This window comes from Chlamydotis macqueenii, chromosome 17, assembly GCF_036417535.1.
Source record: "Chlamydotis macqueenii isolate bChlMac1 chromosome 17, bChlMac1.mat, whole genome shotgun sequence".
NCBI lineage: Eukaryota > Metazoa > Chordata > Aves > Otidiformes > Otididae > Chlamydotis > Chlamydotis macqueenii.
This window is the reverse complement of record NC_141572.1, coordinates 13,688,092-13,712,723: the sequence shown is the minus strand read 5'-3', so window position 1 is coordinate 13,712,723 and position 24,632 is coordinate 13,688,092. Positions and strand designations below refer to the sequence as shown.

The window sequence follows — 24,632 nt, the reverse complement described above, 5'->3', positions numbered from 1 at the left end:
ACAAGAACTGCGGAGACCATGACTTTGTGTTTTTATCAATTAGATTTTGATTTGCAGAGCTGTGCAGTCATAGCTCTGGTACCGTTTGCCTTCTGCATGTGTTTCTCCATTGTCATATTTTCAGTAATGAGACAACCATTATTGTATCAGTGTCGTCTTTCTTTAAACTAGAAATTAGTGTAAATTAATCACACTTAGTGATTGCTCCTGAAGGAAGCACTTCCAGGATGGATGGCTTTTGTGTGTGTTTAATATGTTGATACTTTTTGTGGAATAGGCTTTCTCCTTCCGAGTGCTCTCTGAGTAATGGAAGAGGAGAGGGTAAGGGAATTAAATCTCCATTTATTCAGTGGCTTATTGTTTCTGTATTTCATCCCTGAAACCTCTGAAAGATTAATTAATGGATGACAAACATCTCGGCTTCAGATATCCATCTGAAATACACGGTGTATCTTACAGCTCATAATAAATGTATTCTATTAAGAGTTTAAAAAATGCAAAAAATAATGCAAAATTGACAAACTCAAAAATCTCCAGCTTAATACTGATCAAGGGTCAAAGAATTGTTCCAAATTTGTGATATTCCCTTCCCAATCAAGAGTGTTTAGCTCTTAATCCCTGTCATCAAAGCAGTCTCTGCGCCAAGTGCCGTGTTTTCCAGGAGAAGGGCTGAGCAAACAAGCAAGGGGGCACTGGCTCCTTGCTTCATTTTGTTCTCCTTGCAACAGCAGAAGGATGAAGTTTGTTCTTGCGGAGCACTACGAAGTGTCATAATGGAAAATGCCCTTTTTCGGCCTGTGCGGATGCTGTGAGGATCAGTTGTTGATGCTTTGCAGCTTTTTGCCACCACAGCAGGAATCCTGTGTTTTAGATATTCGTGCGGTTGTTTTTAAGCCCTTGAGGCTCTACAGAAACGTGGCCTTGGATTTGTAATTGCTGTGTGGCGTGTGTAGCTTGTTTAGATGTTCGACAGGGACACGTTGTTTGTGAACCCCAATGTACAGCCATGTATAGTGCAGAAATTCTGTTGAAATGATAATGAATTATGCAATTTATTCTCTATTTCCAGAAAATTATTTCCCCTTAAGCCTATATTCTGAGGGATACTGGAAAGCTTAGGTGCTCTTGCCTGCAGAAGGAGATGCTTCTAGCCATGTTTTCAGGATCGTCTGAATTTGAACCTGATCGACTTCCGAAAGACACGGCCAGTTCATTCCCCCTTGCCTCCAGCTCCGCTTTTCTGCCCCGTCTGTCGCTGATAGTGATTGCAAGTCACGGGAGGTCTGTGTCCTTGTGAATTCTGATAGAAGCTGAAAAGTAGTTTGAGATAAAAGTGGGGATGACAGAATGGAAGAGAAATAGCGCGAGGGAAAAATGATAGAGAGAGAGGGGTCAGGCTGTAGGAGTCAGGGAGCAAATGTCACGTGCGATGATAGAATACATCTTCAGCCTGTGTGGTGGCATAGGTATTAAGCTGTAAAGTTGTAGACCTTGAAATGCCCCGAGCAGCTTCAGCATAGCAACCTCCAGACTGAGAGGAATGGAGACTCAAGTGCTCATACAGAATTCAGACAATCTCTTGACTGTGGTTTTCCTAATGCTGTGCTCGAAACGTGTTTTGGTACCTTCACTGCTGTCGAATGAAATTTTTCTGTGCTCTCTGAGGAAAGCTACCTTAAGTGTGAGTTGTTAAAAATATATAATGTGAAATTCTGGGTGGTCTTGAAAGAAATACCTGGGTTTAAGCGTAAAGAGGGATCTGAGCTGCCGTATGTGACGTTTGGGATAAATCCGTGTGCCTCCTTTAGGTACCAGCGCGGAGCAGTACTGCGTTCCCGGGGATGCTGTGAGCTGCACCCAGCACCGCACTGGCTCCTGGCCCGTGAGGCCGGCTCGGCTCTCGCCTCGAGTCTTGAGTCAGCATGGCTTGGGCACGATTCCTTCTGTGCGCAGCGTATGCGTGTCTCTGAAATGTGCAGTCCTAATTTTAGCAGTCCTACACGCAGATTAATGAACAGCGGGTTACAGTCCACGCCTCTGGCACGGTGTGCCATTCCACCTGCGCTTGCAGGATGCACATGTAAGCAGCCATTGTCCGATTGCATGCGCGCACAGAAATACGTAGATGATTTCTCCTCACGAAGAATTTTTTTTATTGCTCCTGATCCAGAAGCTATCTGTAGTTGTGTTTTTTGGTTTTTTTTTTTTTTTTTAATTTTATGGCCTCTGGAAGAGCCAGGACAGGAATGGCTGACGTTAGAGCCTGTGGCCGTACCATTGTGCATTGGCTTTCTGTCAGATCATATAGCTGGATTTAGGATGTGTCCAAAATTAATGTGAGGAATTTAGTACGGTAAATGTAAATCACTTCGCCTGATGGTAGGACATGTTTTAGGGTATTTTTATATGAGAGTAACTATTTTCCTTTCTTTGAAGTAAGCAGATTTAAAAAAAAATGGAAAGGGAAGGAGACCTAAATCTTCTAATTTTTTTTTTTTTTAATTTAAGGTTTATTTTAATTTTCATTCCATCCAAAGTTTGAAATAATCAGTAGTGTTTGGTGCAGAAACGTTGCTTACTGCAGGTTTCCCAAGTCGCTGTAAACCAAATTTTCGGACACCTTTGTGTTTCACTGAATGAGAGCTGTACCCTCCGCTCTAGCAGTAACTGCACACGTACGCTTGGTTTGGAGTTGGCTGAAATTTCCTGCAGACATCTTCAGTGTACAGTTACAGAGCTGTCCAGCCCCACTGTCCGCGGGGATGGGGCCCGTTGGTGTGCTGGTCCGTGCACAGAGCAAGAGACCATCTCTGGAGAGCATCGCAGTCACAGTGCTGCAGGCTCCTGCCACCCATTTCTGTCAGACTGGAACCTGGTGTGGAACACAAACCCTTTAGGTTGTTCCTAATTTTTTGAATGATCCCGACACACTTTTAATGCCCACGGTCGCTTTCACGTGTGTGCTGGTCACAGATGTGAATGCCCGGAGGTGTTTGGTTTTGGGTTTTTGGCTTTTTTCTTTCTTTTTCAGATGAATGAATTAATACTGTTTGGTCTTTATGGGCGATGGTGCTGAAGCACAAACATTTACTTAGTTAAATTCATCACTTTGTGAACAAGAGGAGAATAGATATAAGACAGGATTTATTTATTTTAGAGCATTATCCATCCCTTTTCATCTTTTTTTAATCCTTCAAAGAAATAAGTCTTGTACAAGGTTTGTTTTCTGCATTTGTCTATTTCCATTAACAAATATCCTAAGTAGTAAATATTCCCTTGCTTTACTGAAAATCCCAACCAAACCTCACCTAAAGAAAAAACCCCAAGCCAAACCCCCCCCCGCAACCTTCCCACCAATGTCATCCAAAACCCAAGCCAAACTGTTTTTATCTGAAGCACTGGTTTCTGTTTCACTGTGGCTATGGCTTAAAGACAGACAGATCAGGACAGCCAATGTCGTTATGGGGGAACTGACAGAACAACATTTCCCGGTATTCTCTTTGAAACCATATTTTCTGTTCATAAATGTTACAATATTGAAAAAAAATTATTTAATTTACTCTTCCTCCTCTCAGATGTGGATATTTTGCTGCCTAGTAAATGCAGCTATATACCCGCCCCAGTTTTGAATTCTAACAAGTTACAAAGGTCTTGTTTTTTGAAAATCAAACCATTCCAGATCAGTTTTAACCTAGATATTTCAAATGTGATTTGGATTGAGAGAAACGGTTCTGCGAATGCTAACTAGAAAATCTATCATCCCTCTGGGCAGATGCCATTAAATAAACATGTGTTCACTACTACACAAGAATATTATTTTTTCTAATGTGGCATATGCATGACAAGCACAGAAGGCTCAACTGTCAAACTTGAAAAAATATCTGTATGGTTAATTCTGTGCTTGCTCCTAAAGTAGCTTTCATATGCTGCAAGTGTTGTTTTTCTGCATAAAATTCTTTACTTTTGCTTTTAAATATCTGTTGTAATACTGGGACTATAATAAGCCGTGAAATAATAGAACATCACCGAAGCCATTTCAGGGAAATGATTTAAAGGAAAATACATGCTGGTATAAATTAGATGGTATTAAAACACGTGATGTGTCAATCTAATCCATGATTAATTCAATTTTATTGGATAATTTTGAGAACTTTCTTCTTTTCAGACAGTTTGAATAGGCTGAACAGAGTGAAATAAACAACAAAAAAAAAATCCCACCCACCTCACTGAAAATGAGATCAGTTGAACTTCGTTTTGGAAAATGTCAATTCGGTTCTTTGTAACCCACCAGGGAAGGCTTCCCAAAGGGAAGTTCTGCAGGCAGGTAGCACAAAATCCCATTTTACTGGACATCATACTCATTAATTTATCTTTTTTAGAAAAAAAAAATCTCTGTTAAAAGGAAACCTTCGGATTTCCTGCTTTCTGGCCTGAATAAACAAGATAGATTGATGCAAGGATTCATAGAATCAGAATGGTTTGGGTAGGAGGGGACCTTTAAAGGTCATGTACTCTGTAAGAAGGTTTGCTGGATGTAAAGACATCATGTTCCTAATAAAAAAAAAAAAATCTTTAAACCCAGATTTTTAATTATTACCTATTAATATTATCAACAACCTGCCAGAACTAGAACAGTGCAGAAATCCTCCGTGGTCAAGTAATCAGATTCTCTTGTTTTAACTTCTGCGAACAGGCTGTTCCTTAATCCAGGTTACGGGACTGTGAGGATGTTGATGTGCTTCCTGAATAATCTGTGTAGTAGTACTCTGCTGGGATGTTATGCTGCTAATTTTTTCAAAAGTGTTGTAATTGACACTGAAATTAATGAGATCAAGAAAAATATTTAATTCAACTACTTGTATATGGACAACTATAGGTGGTGGTGTTCTTCTGTTAGATCTTTCTTCTGTTCTAGGGTTTCCCTTTTTCTGGTTCTTGAGGAAGTGAGAGATTATTTTCTTTCTCGTTCTCTGACTCCCTGACTCAAAATGAGGGTTACCGTGGAGCGTGGGAAGGTTGGAGCGTGGCAGACCTGCAGGACCCTGTCACGATGCCGGAGCTGGGGATGCTTCTCCCCTCCCTGCGAGGCAGAAGGGAGGGGATGAAGGAAAATGGCATTCTGCAGTTGTTCTGTGTTCCTCACCTCCTCTTTCCATCACCTTGAAACTTACTTGCTCTTGTGCAGCCAAACGTAGCATTTCCTTTGGGCCAGTGGGAATAGGAGTTCTTACTGTGAGCAGAAATGCAAAAAATGTGTTAGACTTGAGCCTTTGATATTAAAGGATAAGGGAATAGGATAGGGAGTAGGGAAAAACGAAAGAATAGAGTGAAGTTTTCTATAAACTGTTAGAATCTGGTAGGTATGTTAGTGCTTGAGACAAGCCAAGGGGAGAGAAGTGGTTCTAGAAACAAAGAAATTCTGGATAAGAAATGAAAAAAAAAAACTGGTGGAGGTGATCTTTGGCATTTCCAGACCTTTTTTCTTTTTTTTTTTTTTTTTTTTTTTTTTGTTATCTAAACTATAGTTTGCTTTGTATCCTTGGAGTAGCAAACTCTTGACTACAAAGTTCAGCAGCAAATACTGCTTCTTGGGATGAGTGAGGATGAGTAGTTCCAGTGTATCCTGAAGAATGATCAGGATTAATTTATGAAATTAGCCAGGCCGAAGACCTCAAAGATGAGCTCTGCTCAGCACATCCTCTGACGACAACTGCCCATAAATGTCGTCTGTGCGCGTGGGGTGGCAGCGTGAAGGCCTCTCCCCGCGGCAGGTTTCTGTGCACGGCCGCTGTTGATGCTGCGGCGTGAGCAGAATGCAGCAATTGCTTTTACATGTCCGTTGTGAACGTAAACACAATTGTCCACAGAGATTGTGTTATTAACAGTCTTCCTTTCACAGCTGCTGTGCACACGTTATCTAATTAATCACGTATATCTGGACAGTCGAAATAAACCACCCTGCAGCGATGCCTGGCGGTAGAGAGCAGGAGAAGAGGATGTCCGCTGTCTTTGGGCTGGATGGTCACACTGGTGGTATGTCACTGGGACAGACTGGGAGGTTCTTCATGGCTGCAGGAATGGAGGCGTTAGGTGGTTTCTTGCAAGGCTCCAGAGGAAGCTTTTTTGCTCACAAATTCATCTGTGACTTAACGTTTATCCACGTTACAGAGCCAAAATGTGACCCAGTGAAATGGAATTGTTGGAAAGATCTGGGCAGAAGACAGACAACAGAAGTAACCAAGTTTGTAGAAGCTCATGGTTAAGGTGACCTGTCATGAACATGTCTCACCTGTCAGCCATGTGTTTTGGCCCTAGAAAATATTGCTGGTTTCTGCCTTTGAAGTATTATGTTTCCCTAAACCGACTAAAAATGATGGGAAAAAAATACCCCACGTTGCACCTCAGTTCAGTTCCTGGAGTCCCGCTGATGTAATCAGTTACATCTCTTAATGAATTTTGAAAAATCGGAGCTTTTTTTACCTTCTAGATATGGCCTGTTACTTTTTAAGGTTTAAAAATTGCGACTTCGGTAAATGTAATACTGAGAATTCTCTGAGAATCTGAATTGTAGATTTTTTGAAGGAGTAATCGCAGGGTCTGCGTAACCAACTCCATATGGCCAGAAGCATGTAGCCACCCTTTAACTGGGACAGAGTGGCGGAGTCTTAATGAAATATGCAGCAATCATCAGAGCTCTGTTAGCTCTCTACATTATTTCACACTGCTGCTTTGAAACAAAGAACAGGATGTGGCACATTTAATGCTTTCCCCTCGAGAATCAGTTGAAGTAAAGTTCAATTTTTAATTCAAAAGGCGAGGGAAGCAGTTACAGAATTAAAGATGTGGATGCTGCCCAGATGAGCTGTACGTAACTGATCCACGAACAGCAAAACCTCGCTAATACTCAGGAAAAGATAAATGTACGCCCCAGCAAGAGCATACTTGTCCTAAACCTTTTCTCTCAGATTTAATTTGTTGGGGTTTTTTTCTGCGTAATCTAGCTATAAAAAAAAATGGTAACCAGTTAAACTGAATTAAACTGGGAGATGCAAATAAAAGTTGTATCTTGCAAATCTAATCGCAAGTGCCTTTTGTTTCATTGCTACATAAATCTCTTCTCACTATATATTTTGCTCTTCATACTTGGTGGGGTCTTGTGTGACAGAACATCTACTGCTCGTGCCTGTTGGGGTGCGCACGCAACCTGTGCTGCTCGGTCTTCTGAGGCGTGGAGAGCGGAGTGGCGGCAGTCTTGATTCTTTTGAATCCCATTGTTATTTTTTCTGATTGACTGTCCAATTTACTGTTCAGTTCCTGGTGCCCAGTTTGTACAGGCAATGGTTTTGGAAGATTTTAAGGAATATCAGAGAGGGGTTGAAGTGTCTTCTGTCTCTAGTTGACTGGGATGCCGGCTGTTACGCACACTGAGACCTCTCAACTTAGGGTCAAAATGTACTCTGCTTGCTTCAGGAATCTGGAAGTCTGAAATAGGTGAGCTAGCAAGTAGGATTGTATTCTTTGACTGTAGTTCTTGGGTCGTATGCTAAGGTCAGGAGAAGAGTACTCCAATACGTTTTTGACTGGTGAATTCGCAGCTCTTTACCAGTACCATCATGGCAGGATGCTTCTTGTCAGTGCGCTGACCCTCCTGACACGTCTGTGGTTCTTGAAGGCGTTGGGTCCCTGTCCTGCCTTGTGTTTCTAGCTGGCGAGATGACAGCTCGCATAGGTAAGGTAGCTGTACTGGTACAGTGGCTCCTTCGCTAAAAGTAACTGCCCCAACAGCAATTCTTCCTGTAGGGTAACAATTTTTTTGCAGAACTCCCGAAGTGAAAATGTTACTGTTGTATTGAGGTAATATTTCAGTCTAGATAGATTTGAAATTACGTTTGAGCTTCCTCCCTCCCATTCTGTTGTTAGGATTAAAATGTGTGCTGGTATCCCCTGGGCAGCCAGCCAGTGCTAAATTACCAGCTTCCACTGGAAAGCTTTTATGTGTTCCAAGGTTTTAGCATGCACTTGTTTGACATGAATATCTGAGTTGGGAAGGTATCATTCCGAAGCATTATGCGTACATAGTACATTATGTCCTCTTTCTCTTTTTCTTTTGATTTTTTTTTTCTGTTTAAATGTGTCTGTGGAGTTTCCTGTAATATTTTATTGAATAATTAATTTATTTTAAAATTGATTTAATATTTTTAAAGGGTGGTGAAGAGTATAAAACCCATTTTCTTTTTTTATGTGTATATACACACTTGTATCTTTGCTACACAAAAGTAAGAATTCATTAGACAGCTACAGGATGATTCCTGTCACTTCCACTTCTCTTTATTAATTTCTAGGTTTAAAACTGAGCCAAACTAAAAGTTAATTCATTTTTTTCCCCTCTTAGTTAAGCTTGTGTGTAATTGATTCTGTAACTCTTACCAGAATTAGCTTGTTTACACATACATGTTTGCACACTATAGCATCTCCTATACTTCTGTAACCTCTGCTTTCAGAATATTCTCGGTACCTTCAGCAAAGCAGGTGAGGAATCCTGGTCATTGGCATGTCACTTAAATGCGTACTTAAACCTTTTTCTCATTTACTGTTGAACTTCATAATGGTTTGTAAGGCGGTCAGTCATCTCGGAAATATTTCTGTGGCCCTGTGGACAGCGTTGGGCTGCGCCTGTTATGGAAGGAGTCACTGTTTGGAATTGATCACTTCTTGGAAATAAGAGTTGCTGAGAACTAAGCAAGCAGTAAGTTCAAATAAACTCTGATTAATCCTGTCAGCACTTTAATTTTGTCATCTTATTTACTTGTCCGGTTTGGTGTTAGAGAGCAGTATCTGCTGCTATCGCACAACGTGAATCTGGACACAGAGAGGGGTTGTGTCTGTCTTTAAAAAGGGTATACTAGACGGAGATGTTCAGGAAACACAAATAGATTAAATCACCACTTGCAAGGTTGCTGTGCATGTGTGAGTGCTGAATATTGTCCCTAACCTCGTCCTGGAAGCCGCTGTGCACCAGTGGGCGCAGCAGGAGTGAGGCTGTGACAGACATTTTGTACCAGCGCTGGCAGTGTGCAGGGAGCCAGAGGAAATGATGCAGTAACTTAGGCTTTTGGACTAATTTGTCTCTGATATCTTGTTAAAAGACGTTTTAAAATACACAGAGACCAAGAGGAAGTTGAATTTTCTTTTAAATGGAGAATAAATATAGCATTCCACTGGTGACATCTTGTCAAAAGAAAAAACATTCAAAACAGTTCCTGTGAAATGCAAAAAATGACAGTGGTGAGAACATGGAGTGTATAATGCCTTACAGGTTTGCTGACAATTCATTGGAAATGTGTTTGGAATGAGAAGACTTTTAAGTATAAAACACTGCTCTATCAAACTTGTTTTCCCATGGTAGTGTGAATCTCTGGCTTTATGCTGAGAGAGATCCTGGTGGAAATGAACTACTTGTTAAATAATTCGTCTGTCTCTTACTGTTCCACTTTGAAAAGGACTAATTTGCGGTGGGATTATTTCTCGTGCTGAAAGGTAGGAACTTCATACACTTTCTACCAGGGTTCTAGTAATTTTTCATAACTTGATTTAAATCTTGCATAGATAATTTTCCAGAATTAGCCCCACTGACCTAATGTTTATTCCTTTCTGAAGGAACAGGTAAAGCCCACCACTTTTACGGCTGAAAGTTTAGGACATAGAGGTTAAATGCTAGCAGTAGTGATACTTACTTTTTATTTTTAACTACGACAGAGGTGGTGCAATTACTTTAGACATGAAATCCTCTCTAATAATTGTTATTAGAAAGAAGCTGCATATTGATAATTTGAATGTGCTAATGCTTCCGTGTGCTAAGTAACGAAAAAGCACCACAGGACATAGATACTGGTTATTATTTGTGAGGTCAAGATGTATTTTGCTTCTCACGTGATACTTTCTGCAAAATACGAGGGCAGTCTTCATGTGTCTGTAGAGTTAAGTTTCTGGGAAACAATCGCTGCCATGATTGTGTGGAAATCTCGTTCGGAGAGGTGCAGGACCAGTGTGGTGCTGATGGCGGGGGACTGAGTAGTGAGGTGCAGGGGGGTCAGGAGATAGAGCTGTATAGGCAGCGTAGTCGGAAGGTAAAGGGCATGAAGGTTGATAAAGGGGATGATTTTTATGTAAGTCGGCTTAAGATGGTAGCTCAGAGCAATTACATCTGGAGTTATTAAACTGGGATTATCTCCCTATTTGCTACCCTCTTTTAAACAACCTAGATGTGTTTTGTGGAAATTTAAATCTATTATATCTGGGTTTTTATGCCAGCAAAATGATATCTGGAATAATTGCAACATTTTGTGCACAAAGGCCTCTTAAAACTCACGTGGATATTAAATCAACAAGGAGGAGAGAATAAAAGAAAACAAAGGAAATTGTCAGTAGCATCAGTCATTGATCCGTTGGTTATGTTTGATAATAGCTTTTTATCAGGATCAAGAATATGTAATTCAGTAAATTTCCAGCAGGATATGTTTCCAGTTCTTTTATTGTCTGCTTGGGCGGGGGGGGGGGGAGTAAGCAAAACCCAGCCTTGTAGTTGTTTCCAGTTGGAAGCCTTGTTTACTGTCAGATTATGTTTAAATGTTACAAGCTAGTGAAATCCTTTGGTCAAGAGAGATAAAGCTGAGCAGGGCTGGCAGCTTGATGCGATAGTTCAGGTGGGGGTTTTTCATTGCGAGTTTGCAGCTTAAACTCCAGCGCTGTGATTTTTATTTAGCAATGTAGGAGTGTGTGTGTGGTTTGCAGTTTTGAAGAGCTGCTTTTTACATCCATGGCGTGACAAAGTCAATTAAGTACGGCTTTTCTGCTCCTGTTGTAAGGAGGTGAGAATTTGTGTATGGCTGCAGGCGTTCTGAAGAGAAAGATTGATCATATTTGTAAAATCAGCTTATTTTTGTTTACGTGAAGGACAGCCACAGTTCTTGCAGTCAGTCTTCTGGAGATATAGCGTATGTGTACTTACTTTCGACATTAAAACTGTTACAGAGGGAAAATTATTATGGCCATTACAGTACATAACAGTCAGTTAGAACAGCCTGACAGGAGATTTCTTCTCCCCTCCCCCTGTGCCCACCCCACCCTTTCTGATGATGATCCCACAGATTCCTTGTCATATTCATGCAGTCTCCTGAATGTGCTTGTTAAATTTCTGGGGTATCCAGTGGAGTTGGTTTGATGTACGTGAGAGGAGGCCTGGCCCAAGGCAAGCACAAAAGGACGAAACACTTCACTGCCGCGCAAGTGTTATCTGAAGGTAACGCGTGGTGACGCGGGCTGCGTGGTCAGCCGGAGCAGAGCTCCGGCTCAGGGCACGCAGAGATTGCTGGGACTGCAGTGTCAGCTCTGATTTCAGTTAAGGCTTTGCAAAGAGTTCTGTGCGTAGGTCCTTCTGCTTGACAGCTAAGGACTTTCTTTTAGAATGCATGAATATATGGTTGCTGTTTATGGAAATATTATGAAAAAAATGAAGTAGACTGAATTACAACCTTCTCACAACTGTGTTATTAAACAGGATTACTTTCTTAATAAAATAAACCATCAATTTTTAATTCTTTTAGAGATACCATTTTGTATTTTTGATGTACAGCAAAGCCCTGGGCGAGATGCACAGAAAGATTCTGAGTCTAGAGAGAAGCTGTGCGCTGTGTGTGCACAGCACTGTCCTTGAGTGAATCTGTCTGGATCGCTGCTAGGTGCCAGCTCGGGAGCGTGCAGCACTGCTCTGCGTGGACCGAGAGAGCAAAATTCTGCCAGCGTGGGGATCTCTGCACTTCACACTGCGTCCTGCAGATGTTCCTCAAACTGCTGCTCTTGCTCATGTTTGGTTCTGTTTGATGGGCCTGATACTTCAGCATGTGTTACAATGTGTGTTCTCTTAGGTTTTTGGAGGCTGCCTTGTAGGCGTGTGTACTTTTTATTGCCCTTTGACACTGGACTTCCTTAAGTATGTAGAATCGCAGAGGAATAGTCTGTATCTTTCAAGGAAGATAAATTCTTAATACTGTTCCTCGCACAGTAGCTGTTGTTTAACTGCTTGTCTGCATGGCTGCATCTCTGCTGGCGTGGCTGTGTTGGTGGCCCCCAGCCCTGCCGTGGAGACGTCTTATTTCTGGAATAGGGCCTCGAGTCTCAATCAAGAAGTGTTGCAAAAGTGAGTAATTAAGGACCTTGATTTCTCTAAATGGGAGTGTGTAACAAGTAAAATACCAGTACAAAGAAAAGAAAGTCAGGATAGGTTAATGGGTGGTACCCCTCCTTGTTTCCATTGGGTTATACTTCAGAATCAAATCCCTGTGTGTGGCAAAATTGTCCTTGGCTTGAGTTGCCTCAACCCTTAAACTAACCCTCAGTCCATGTATAAAGCTGGCAGGTGGAGGATAACACACCATGAAATCTTAGATTGTGAAAAATGAGATCTCTTCTCTTGCTTGAACTTGTGGAAATGTTGGATGGCCAATTTGAATGGAAGGGCTTGGATGCTTTCCATTTCATACGTGATTGAAGTAGGTTTGAGAAGAGGAAGAGCCTACACACCATTGTAAGTAGATGAGTGACTCACCGTTGAACTAGTAGACTTGGATAGAAGTGCCACAAGACCTCATGAACGTAGGCCAGTTTTGAGGCTTTTTTGTCCTGTTTAGGTGACAAAGGAAACACTCAGAAGTCAAGGAGGAGTGACTCGGTTTCCTGGCAGGTTGCAGAGCATCACAGTAGTAGGATGGATTAGCACAGTAATTCTCCATACAAAAGTGCTGCCTCCACCTTTGGGTGGCTCTTTGGTGACCCTGATGGCAGGAAACGGGTGGATGTTGATCCCTGCGGCATGTGAATGCTCTGATTGAGAGCCTGGCAGAGCAGCAGGTCTGAGCAGGCCTCACTATGCCCATTCATGCCCCAGTTGCTGTGTGTCTTTCAACTTAATGAAATCCACTCTCAGGAAAGCTAAACTGTTTGGGAAAAAGATTAAACAAGACAGTTTAACTAATTGAAAATGGGAGAAATCCTGGATACTCTTCATCCTAAAAGATGAAAATTGACTGTGAACATTGTGTGCTTTACACTGTGTTATACTTTTCTCTAAGCTGAATTGTTCTTTCCTTCTCTCTTTGTGTATACTACAGATAAAGTAGATTAGCGTAATCTTAACTACTGTTTTAAACAGGCAGAGGAACATTTTGTTACTGTTTATTCCTGGAGTCCTTGGAGAGCAAAACTTTAAAAATACATGTAGGTAATGACTTTTAAGGGCAATCTGCAAACCTGATTTTTCAGAAATTAAGTGCTTGCAGTTGCCGTGCTTTTCACATGGCCCATGTGCAATAAATGTAATTGGTTAGTCAAAATGTAGCTGGAATACAAGGAAAAGGAGGAGAGAATTGCGTAGGCATTACTGGGATGGTTGGCCTGATATTTAAGGTGAGAGCTCAGAAACAACCATGGTGAAAAACTGATTACAGAAGTGCTGCTGTATTTGTTGCTGAGGAGGTCCTACTGTGCAGGTAACAGTCCAATAAAATTGAAGACTAAAATTAAATAGATAATTTGTAATATTTTAGGTAGTTTTTATGTAGAGAAACATTCAACAGTACTGGATTAAAATACAAATTTATGTGCCTTTTTTGTTTGTGATTTGTACAACAGTTGCTTATTCTTAAATATGCTTTCTTAGATGCGTTCTTATTCTTCTCCTGCTTACCAGCCCTTTCATCTTGTTTCTGCGATGAAGATGTAACAATTTATGACATCACATTAATATCCATGGCAACAGACTGTGAAGTGAACACATATTACATTTGCATTGCAGAATCAGCGGCGAGGGAGACGGCTCCTGTTGAAACATGGAGACGTGAAATAACTCCAGCAGTGAATGCAGGAGGCGTATGTGAAGGGACATTATTTTGTAGATGTGTTTTCTCAGATTTTATAAAACTGATCTTTAAGAGGAGTTCCAAGTACAAAAGAGTCAGAAGTTACATCACTTTTTTGGTCAGATAGAAAGTTACAATTTCTTTCCCGGCCGTCCCTCTCAGTGCCTGCTTATCAGGAGAGTCGTTCTCCGTTGTGTCTTCTGTTTGCAGTAGCTCTCGCAGAAGAGACCTTTATAGAACAGGACTGGCTTTAAATTCATAATTGCTGTATATATTCAGCCTCAATGATTATGAGAAATGGTGCATAGTTGATGGTCTCAGGTAGTCTGTAAAACTGCCCGATGCTTAGTTTGTTACTGTGCACAATTCCAAGGACTCGCATATTTCCAGAATGGCTCTCCAGTCTTCAGTAATTCGTTTTTTTTCCATCCCCAGTGCTGTATATCATGTTGTGACACCTTCATTGTTTTTCTCTAATACCTTCTATTTATAAATAAGAGTAAATAAATATATTCTTAAGAATATGCTGAATAATAAATTGTTTTCCATTCCACATCTGAAAAAGCATCTGTAATATTCCCTGCCTGAAAAGGCAGGTTGGAATAGATGGGGATAGGGAGGGAGAGAGGTTTGTTTTCCAGTAGTGAGTTTTCGGTACTCGTGCTTTGGGGCAGTCCTGTGTTTATCGCTCCTGCTTTGGCCAGCCAGCCTTGCAAACAGCCGTGCGCTGCGTACGTCTGATTGCCACTTCGATGTTTCTGTGAAGAGGGAGGAAGAATCTGAGCACATCTACATTGATTAATTTTATTGTTGACATTTCCGTGTTGAAAGGTGCTGCCAACATCGCAATTGTAATAACAGGAGGCATTAGTGGAGCTGAACGTTATAAAAAAGCTGCCTGGGTGTCGCACGGGCCCTAATCCATGTGGCAGCCTGGTTAAGTGTGAGCTTAAAAACTCAAAAGTGTTGAAACTTCCCAGGAAAGACCGAATGTGTGAAACATTGTTAGTTAAAAATCAAAGATGCCTGAAAATGTACAAACATCTGTTCAACCCACGGAAGTAATGGAAGTTCGGATCTTCAAAGATCTTGCTTGGCCTTCCTCAAAGGATCATTGTACGGATTTGATACTGGGCACTTTGGCTAGATTATTTTTCAAGGAAGTTATCCTGCTTTTAAAGCTGTTTCATATGGAGGAGTTTGTTTTAAAAGTAGTGATTAAACTATTCCTACTCAAAGTCTGCCCTCTTCTAATCTGTTTGTTATTGAATGTGGTCATTTTGTTTCAGAAGTTTTATTTTTAGCACGTATGATCTCGTATCCTTTTCTTAATCTGAAAAACAGATCCCACAGGAAGAGTCCAGGAACTTGCAGCTCCCTCTGCTGGCTTGCTGTCAGAAGAGGACAAAAACGTATTCAAAACCTGCTTGATATTCTGCTGCCGAAATATCAGACCAGTTTGCTGGTAGAAGGCGATACGTGGTGGTATTGCACAAAAGCTGTTCCTGCACTTCCGTTGGATAGTGGATAACGTTTACTGCAGTGAACAGTGGCTCACAGAAGAGCACCGAGTACTTTGGCATGCTTCTCGGGGAGCACTAAAATCCGGTGAAGAACAAACAAAATGATGAAAATATGGCTGGCTGGCCTCTGAAGTCTTTTCTAGCCTTTGATTCTGTGCCTGTGGTTTTGGAAGTCTACTGTTGTCTCAAAAGAGACGTGTATATGAGGGAAGCAGTTGGCACTGTCACTTTTTTAAAGAGAGACTTCATTTCAACCACTTCTGCTGTTCATACTACCTAAACTTCAGATTCATTTTCAATTCTTTTTTTCAAAAAGTAGTAGCAAAACTGAGAGTCTAAAAACTTACCTTTTGTTTTGAAAATATGATGCTTCATTTACGAGCATCCAGTCTGACCATAAAGATTTTTGCAGTGATGTTAGGTTATTGCTGAAGCCTGACCCTCTGCTTCTAAAGTACATGTAAACATTATAGCTGAAAGTTATTGCTTGACTTTGCTACTTAAAAAAATCTGCCAGCGATGTTACATTTCGTTTTGCCTGTTGTTAACTATTACTTTCTATTTGTATATTTGGTGATAATTGGATGGAGTTTGGGTTTTTTGAAATGGCTTCAACTTCTGCTTCAGCAAGTTTTTAAGTAAAGAAATTGCAGCATCAGTTTTGCAGTTCACTGCTGTGTGAAATGTAATGAATTCCAGTAGGGAAGTGGGAAAGCAAGTAGTAAAATAAGCTTGAAAACATTATTTTCAAGTGATGTATAAACTAGAAGCAAATGTGTTTGCTCAACTCTTTCTGGTTTTCAAAAAGTAATATGAAGAGGACTTACCTAATATATTCCACATACAATAGAATTAGTGTTGTAGTTCACACTTCTAACCTTTCGCTGTTCTCTGTTTGTGGTACACGATGTCTGTTGAAAATAGGAAACTGCTTTAAAAATATTTTGCAATATTTCTTAGTCAAATCAAAATCTTGTTATCTCACAATATAGTGTTATGAGTAAGTTAAAGAAAATAAGACTTTCTACTGAAAATTTTTGTAAAAAAAAAAATAAAATAGTCTGGAGGCTGTAAGTAATGACATGGTACCAAGAGGAAGTGTGAACTGAGAAAAAATGAGTACAATTCTTAATAGAGTAAACTCAAACTTTTGGTAATACAAAACCCAATAGTTACTTGGTTAAATAAGCATACAAGTGAGATGGAGATACTATAGGTTTCTGTTCCACAACGTACAGCCTAGCTGTGGGGAAGGAAGACAGCCGTGACCAAGGGGAGCCTGGGCAACATCACACCCTTAAATACTCTGTAAATGTATCTTTGGATGGGTTGGAGATCTTGTCTGTCTTACAGTTTTAATCTGAACATATCAGTTAAAAGCTGTGGCAGCCTGCAAGCATATTGTAAAGCAGAAAATAATAATGAAAAAAGCTGGCTTTCTTAAAGATGGTTATATTTTTTCCTGTCTGTAAATGTGCTTGTTGTGTAACACGAATGCATTAGCCTCCACGCAATGCAAGAAATGAAAGGCAGCAAGAAGCGGTGCCATTGTTACCACTCCCGGCATGTCTAATGAATCGTGTTCCCGTGTTCTCCTGGTCACGCTGCAGAGTGCCCTTAGCCAGGGCTAAGCCTCCTGGAAAATGCTCTTTATGACGACTGCAGCCAGCGCAGAACCGCGGGCTGCGGGGAGGGCATGCTGCTGAGCGCCCCGCTTTCCCCCGCAGCTGCAGGGATTACTCATCGGGGCTGGCGCAGGAGTGCCGGCCAGCGGGGTGAGCGGCCAGTGGAAGGCTGCACAGGGACTTGGCTCGTCACAGCTGCGGTTCGAAATGGAATCGTCTGTCTCGAGCTGTGCAGTTGTTTTTAAGGCAAACCTGTGTTCAAGAAGAAGGAAGTAAGCATCCCGGTACTGCTTTCCAAAGTGATCTGTCTGTATTTCAAGAATGACGTCTTGCATACTTTATAAATGAGAAAAGACTTTTGGTTCCTTTCGTTTTCCAAGTATGGATTAATAGGAATTGTGTTTTTCCTAAGAACAAGCCTTCTGTTACTCTGGTGATGGGTCAACTTGCTCTCACTTCTCTTCAGAGGCTCACTGCCTCTGTGCATTGTCATCTCCGCAGAGCTCCTCGACCGTAGGGGAAGGGGAGCTATGCTCCAGCATACTGTCAGTGAAAAACAACATTTCTGTTTAGAGAAGAAATATAAAAGTCCACTTTCTCATTGCATTATCAGTGCAGAGAGGAAGATCTTACCGATGCAGATGTAATTCAGCAGTTTTATTTTCTTTGAACTCAGAGGCAGAAGTGAGGGGTTTGCAGCCGATGTGTGGAATGAGGGTTGTACTGGCTGTAAGTCTGAGGCGGTCGGTGAAAATGGGACAAAATGAAGAAACCTTGGAGATTTGAAAGGGAGAAGAAGAGAGCAAATCAAGTTCGGACAGTAGAGATTGTTTCTTGGGATTAGGAAAGCATAGTAATGCTCTTAAAAAGTTTATTTTCCTTCAAATTTTTTGGGTTACTTTTGCGTTCTTCTGAGAAACTGCTTTTTTTAATGCCCTTGTACCAAAGAGTTGAAGCGGGAAACGAGATGTAACGGAAAGTGAAAAGTTCAGAAATGTGGGAGGAAATGCTAGAAGCTCCCAGGAGTAAACTTAAGAAAGTACTTCTTTCTGAGCGGCATCCTAGCCCTGAGCACTTCGGAGAAGGGTGGTGGGAATCTCACCAAACTTTTAGTGCATTTTCACCGTGGTCAACTTAATGCTTTCATCTATAGGAAATATATGCGCAAAGAAATATTAAGTAGCTTGAAAATAAAACTGCCTAACACAAATACTGGTGGGACAAATGGAATAGTGTAAATCAGGGATTTGGGGGGAATTTTCTGGTGCACGAGAGGAAGTTTCACTGCAAACAACTTGTGCTTTACTGTAGGAAGCCACGTAAACTGCATAAATTGTGCCATGTTCATGTTCATTTTACTCTTTCTTGGGACACAGCTACTGATTTCAAAAGGCATTCAAAGCAAAAACCACACAGCAAACTGTTTTATTTGGAATCTCTTCCATCTCTGAAGTGAGCTGCTCAGCTCTTGAGCAAAGCTAATTTTGCATTCCTACACAGAAAGCAGACTTGAGCTATAATTACACAGAAATGTTTATACTGATTGCATAGATAATAATTTTGGTTTTGGAGAAGTTAGATGTTACCCCTGGATTTTTAGAATTATTTTCAAGTGAATTTCTAAAGAACCAGAAGTGAATACATATTTTGTGTGACCAGTTTGTGCCTAGTGCCCTTTGAAATGCTGCGCAGTTAACCACGAGAGTGAGAAACGCCACTGTCGAGATCTGCGGTGTGGCGTGTTACAGTGGAAGGCAAACAGACTGCAGGAGCAGAGGAATGTGAGAGAATGGGACAGGAAGAGGGAGGGAATGGAACCTTTAATGTATAGTTTATAAAAACCATTTTGTGTACCTACTGGGAGTGAGGAAGCGATAAAAGTAATACTTAAGTGCTAACATAATCTAAGTGCAGATAGTTACCTGCCATCTGTTTTTCAATAAATAGTTATGATGCTAATTTCTGTTTCAAAGCACAGCAATTAAAGCATTGTAGTATTCCTGTGATATTCAACAGCTGTTGCCTTTGAAGGTTTTATTTATCTTTCTGAAGTGCAACGATTTTAGTTTCATAGTCAACTCCGTTTGGAAGTGTTAGTTTTTATATACAAAATTGTGGTCCGTTGTAATGCAAACTTGGGTTGTGCCTGAACAGCAGCCTTCAGCACTGGGCTTCATTAATGTTCCGATTTCCCTGGAAGCGTGGGGCAGGACTCGTGCTGTTAGGGGTACCTGGTAGGACATGGATTGGAAATGCCTCTGGGCGTGTACAGCCCGTATTCTCAGAGCTTCACGTAAGCTCTGCTTGCAAATAGATTAACACAAACGGATCACTGGTGAGCATTTCTTCTGTACTGGTGGTTTTTTGGCTGATGAGTTGACTTGGGAGAGGGAGCCAAGATGAATTCTCAGTTCTGTAAGAGCAAGCAGTACAATTTCCCTACAATCATAACCAGTGCAAGGAAATTAGATCTCTAAGTGGGTTGAATCTGATTTAGTATTAAGTCAATTTAATCACTAATGACTTCAAACGCAGATTTTACAAGGTGATCAATGGCAGTATAACAATGATCGATCAATAGCATTGCATTTAATTGGATTTTTATGGGTATGATATAGTTTTTCAGAATTAATGTACCATTGCATTGCTTTGTTACTCTTTTAACTCCATTTTTTAGAAGAAATGATGCTTCAAAATCATGGTTGGTCTTTGAAATATTGTTTTAAGGGCACGTTAATAAAAATTAAAATGAAGAATTAAATGCTTGCTTTTAGTAATTGAATTTCTGGTTTTGTTCCAGTTATTTCTCCATGTGTTTTTAGGAACTGTATTTACACAGGGGAAAAAACCCCACATTCTTCATATTTCATGGTAATGGGGAGACAAAATTTCAAAGAGTAGCAAGGAACATACGCTGTTCTGCATACGAATCCTGAGTAGCTGAGTGACTGCCCTTCCTCAGCGGTTTGACACAGTCATCTTCCCTCGCAGTAATCTCCTTGTCCCATGTGTCCTGCTTTAATCTATCAGCATTTCTGCAGTGTGCAGCAAGAAATTGATTTTCAGTAATTTTAATGGCTGAATAACTGGTCCTGTCCCAGAGTGTTTTTTCATATTTGCAGTGGCCAACGTGGTAACTGAAGGCAGTGTTCTGGATAATAGGTTTCATTAGTTTTGATGCCCGAGGTAAAAAAGCAGTAGGTGGGAATAAAGACTGGTTTTGATGTCTAGACGTTCATTTCAGCTGTTGCTGCAATATGATACATTAAAAGGAAATATGTAACATAGCTCTGAGGAAATATGTATTCTTTGAAACTAATTCTACTTTTAAACTGCATAAGGCAGTGTGACCTGAATTATTAAAATGTGGGTGGCTGAATTTCTTAAAGGTATAACTATCTCTGCAATGCTGACACAGTCTCAACTTGCTTTCTCTCCTTCCCTCCTATATTTCTTTTAAGTAAAATATGTCAGTTTGGTCACTGAAGCAGAACAGAGATCTTATTATCTTTCCAATATCTCTGCTGGGAGACCTAAAATTATTGAAGTATTTGCTTTGATATTTTGCTGTGACTTCTCTCCTTGAAATTTTTATAATGGTTCGTTCTTTGAGAACATGGCTGGCTTCATAAAAATCGCTGGACACTTTGAAGACCTTAATATCTCTGACTTGAAAATAAAAAAAGACCCCAAGCCAACTAAGCTGCTCGTTAATGTATGTTTAAATTGTAAATTTCCAGTGTAAGTCTAAATTACTGTAGTTGCTTTTAATTCTTTTAACATCTGATCTGCAAGAATAAACTTAAAAATCAGCACAAATGTTCTATTCAATTTTGAGCCTATAAAAGCACAATGATAATAAACATTTTTTAAAATGATATGTGAAAGTTATTGATTAATTACTATTCAATATGGAGACTGGCAGTGAGATGTAGCACCTCAGCTGTAATCCATTATGATAAGTGTCAAATATACCTTTTTTTTCCTTTTTTTTTTTTTTTTTAATTTTGTGCTAATACTACCTTGGCAATGAGAAAATAATAAGTATTTTCTCTGTGGAAGGCTTGTTTGCAATTGAAAAACCACTGCGCTGTATTCTTTTTCCTGTACACACTTGTACGTTGGATAATGGTAACAGGCAGGTACTCAGTTGTAACAGTAATTTTATCTTTACGACACAGTGCCATGTCAGTTTACACGTAATTATTTTTTACCTTTGTATCTGCTAAGACATTATGTTGATGTTTTGTTAACTTTCCATGAAAATTTCAATGACTATTTTCACTTTCTTCACCCTTATAGATTGAAACAATGACTCCTCTTAGGATAAATGAATAGAATCATCTTGTACAAAACTGGCTATATGAGATATACAGAAAGAGGTGATTTCGTTTTAGAAAACCCAACAATGTGCATAGTTGCTTATTTAGGTGAGAAATGTAGTGGTAAAGTTATCCCCCTATTGCAGGACAGACAGCGAGAAGGGGATGAACTGCCTTGTTTTACAGGAAAGTAAATGCTCACAGTTGTCATCCTTGACTACTCTGGAATGTACACGTGCTTAGATAAGGTAGTTAGCATATACAGAGAAATACATACACACACAGAGATATATCTGTATGAATCTGTCCCGGTATAGGATCAGTAGATCTGACAGATCACACAGGTGAGGAGGAGCTTGGGCTCCTGAGTGTGTTCCAGTCTGACATCCTACTGGAAACGCGATTGCCACAAACAGCGGATCAGATGAGCAACGGCTTTGTCTACCCAGGTCCTGGAAGTGGCGACCCACAGTTTTGTCCCATCTGCTTTGGTGCCTCTCCAAAACTTGTCTGCTTTCTGACTTTTGTGGAGGAAAAAGCAGTTACCCGCTCTGTTGTGCTCTTTCTCTTAGTAAAATTCAGTCTTTACTTGGTTCTTCCCCTAGTTTTCTTTTTTGAAGGTGACTTTCACAGCTGTTGTATATTGACAAGTATGTTGCCTCTAAAGAGAAATATTTGAACGAGAGTAACAGAAAATACCTTCAGGACAGGATATATGTGCTTGGCATAAGTGTGTTTCTGAACCTGTGCAGCACCTGCTTTCTGTTAGCCGTGTGCCTGAAAGGGCTGTCGGGGAACCCTGAAAGGCTGCCGAGGGCTTGAGGTGAAAGCGTTGAGTGTTAAAAGCATTACAAATCGTTGTGTAGACAGACAGAGAACAACAATTATTTCCTACTCTTCAATCTTCTATTAGGAATTTAAAATATTCTTCAAAATCTAAAATCTCATTCCATTCTTACAGTGTGGGGAACTCTGCAGTTTACAGGGATAGTCTAATCTCTAGTGTTTTGCCGAGGTTTGTTACTGGTCACCATTTGCATCTTGAAGTTGTAACTTGCTCTTTTCTTTGGAGACTGGATCAGGAAGCCAGAGAGTGGAGAGGAAGTGAAATGCTGCAGTTCTAACTTCTTTCTCCCCATTTTAACTGCAATAGGCGTATGTACATACTCTCAGTTGTGAGATGAACATTTTTAATAGGATAAAGAAGTATTAGAGGTAATTGCATTAAGTATAGTGCATTCATATATCTGGGAAACAAAGGCATTATTTATTATGGTTACGAAGATGTCTTATGCTTAGAGTTAAATTAAATAGGGAAATATTTTTATTTCTATTTCATATATAATTCATGTAATGCCGAGTAATAAAAAAGCCAGTTTGGAAAATGAGAATATTGAGTAATGACAGCACTTCAGACTTTCCCCTTTTCCTTGTCCCACTCAATTTCTGCTCCTCAGCCAGTCTGATCTCCCTGGCAGATGTAACCCTAGGGACTTGTCTCCAGGGTCCTCCACCGCAAGGTTAACATGGCTTTTTTCCTGCATTTCCTAGACTTTGGGACGTATTCCCTTGCATAGCTGCTCCTTTTCCTTGGTGCAGGATAACCACGAGTACAGCTGTGGTGGTGTGTAGAGGGAGAGTGCTGCCAATTTCCATTCCCTCATTTCCAGCCCTTTCTGCTGGGGTACGTAGGCCTTTCACGTCACACCATTCCTGGGAAGAGGGCTGTCCGTTTGTGGAGAAATTATAGGACGGGACAGCCCGAAGAGAAGCTGTGCCACTCACAGCTAAGCAGGGCAAAAGAACACAGGTAATGTCCAGTACCTAAGAGCTTGGTATTAAAATGACTCCAGCTCTACCGAACATTACCTTACAAACAGTGTAAAGCAGTCTGATCTGATCTTCTTTCTTCTGGAGTCGGTGGCAAGATTATACTTGCAGAAAATAGTTTTGAGAGAGGTATTCTTTAGTTGGGTCCCATTAGTTTGTTTTGCATACCTGGGAGTAGATAGAGAGTTATGATTGAGAACATCACAGCTGGCTGTGAGAAGTTTCCTGTAGAATCTTGGAATAAATGCTTGTCTTTCCCATCTTGCATGAAGTTTTTAATGGAGATACAATACTGGCTTCTGGCACACATGCTCTTGTAGGATTAGAGTGAAACTCAGAAAGAGCTCAGTGCCATGTAGTAGTGAATTTCTTTTGACTTTTATAAATTCTGTCAAAAAAATTTGAAATTTTATTTACATTTGGAGTTTTCATACAGGTGAGCTCAGGTGTGATCTCTCTAATACTATAACATGTAACTGTTTACGTATTTGAGAATGGTATAGTCTAATACTTAGTGTCAGTAAGGTTTTGCAAGCATTGGAGGCCTTTAATAGTTTTGTAGGAAAAGATACTCCGCGCATGCTCATGCCCAGAAGCACAAGTCTGCCCTTTCATTCCTCTGGGAAAGCAACTGTGCTGTTTGACAAGGTGATCTAGGTGCCAAAGCCCTGGCTCTTTCATTCCATAAAACGAGAGAGACTCTTGTTACCAGTATTAGCGTATCACATATTACACGTTCAAAAAATCTGCTGCTGCTTGTTTGAGGTTGTATGACTTTCTGTTACCAGGAGAAGCAGCAGAATAACAAACAATGCTGAGTTTTGAGGCTCTGAAGCTGTAGTTGAAGACTGCTGGCAATATTAGTATTTTTCATACACCAGAACCTTCTTAGAAGCTTTACTTTAAACATGATTGTGGAGTAAACTATACTTGGATAATAATCCCTGCATGACAGACATGCTGCTGGAAGGTTTCCTCCTTTAAATTCGCCAAGGAGGAGTGCTAAGTATTCAGTTCTTAACACGCTGTAGAATTTTATGTTTGCATTTCTAAAGATCTGCAGAGTATTCCTGTAAAATTGAAATGACAGAACTCAGACAATTAACAAATTCTTACTCCTTAACAAAGTTATTTAATCATCTGCTTTTGCTCTGCAGCTGAGATTGCATCTTGTTGCTGAATAAGATTTGGAATCTGGTTACAGGCACACCAAAAATAGTTTTACTCTTGGTAGTTTTAGCATCCAAAAGCAATGGAGTAAGGACAGCAGATGTTTTTGAGGTTTCTATGTCCTTCAGGTCCTCATTCAGGTGACTAGTTCATGCTGTGCTCCACTGTGAGAGATGAATAGATTTTATTTATTTATTTAAACTCTAAAATCTTTGCAGTTTGGTATTGAGTTTACAGTTTTTGTTTTGG

At 40.4% G+C, this 24,632-nt stretch overlaps 1 protein-coding gene across 4 annotated transcripts in view; it reads left to right on the top strand.

The window, feature by feature from the left end:
- Window positions 1–24,632, top strand: part of MED13L (mediator complex subunit 13L) — a 194,360-nt gene that overhangs the window by 66,695 nt on the left and 103,033 nt on the right. The gene's annotated exons all lie outside the window — the stretch shown is intronic.